The following is a 964-nucleotide window of genomic DNA, read 5'->3' as shown; positions in this document are numbered from 1 at the left end:
TTGTAGGATGTTGCAAGGTTCAGAAGGTCCTCTCTGTTTCTACTGTCCGTGAGGAAATCAATATTGAAGTCGCCACAGATTATCAACTCACAATCCATTTTATTTACGTTATTTAGCAATGACTCCATTTTGTTTAAAAAAAGTTCAAAATTTCCAAGTGGCGATCGGTAAGCAGTCTAACTACATACAACAGAATTATGCAACATGCTCAACAGTCGTGACATCCTTGTTTAAGTTCCACATGGCCACTACAATTATCAGGAGGTTCTGTGACTGTGTGTGTGTGTGTGTGTGTGTGTGTGTGTGTGTGTGTGAGAGAGAGAGAGAGAGAGAGAGAGAGAGAGAGAGGAAGGGGGGGGGGGGGGCATTAGTTTTAGTTTTGAGACACATCAAAGTATCTCAAGACTATGCATCACAAAAGAAAAGGAATTTCTGTCATGTGCTACTGCAGTGACATAGTCGACAAGCCAAAATAAATGCTGAGAGGCTCATTTACTTCCCTCAGTGTCCCTTCCTACTTAAAACGTAATTGTTCTCAATCACTGAACCTCACAGTACAAATTACCTGAAATTACCAGCCAGTCACGCAAAATTTCATTACTACATATTTGCAATAATAGCAATAGCACCAATATTTACTTAAAATAACAGGAATAAGAGGATTTGGGTTAGGGATGGGTTATGTACCGATTCCACAATTCCAAGAATCGTGGGGTTCTCTAGGCATTCTTAGTATCAGAATAAAACTATTCCAATGTCTCAGGCATCAGTTCTTTGTGTGTGTGTTTTTACAGCAAGTTAGAATGTTAGTACAAGAGAAACAGGCTTCTCTCGTTTCCTATCATTCTTAGAAAAAGAGCAAGTGTAAAAATTTATGAACTTTTAATACCAGGAGTACATTCTAGAAGCAAAAACTTGAAAGAGTACTTTTTTATAAATGCCCAGATTTTGGGCATTTAAAACT

This window comes from Schistocerca americana, chromosome 4, assembly GCF_021461395.2.
Source record: "Schistocerca americana isolate TAMUIC-IGC-003095 chromosome 4, iqSchAmer2.1, whole genome shotgun sequence".
Lineage (NCBI taxonomy): Eukaryota > Metazoa > Arthropoda > Insecta > Orthoptera > Acrididae > Schistocerca > Schistocerca americana.
The sequence above is the reverse complement of the archived record's forward strand: the minus strand, read 5'-3'. Positions refer to the sequence as shown.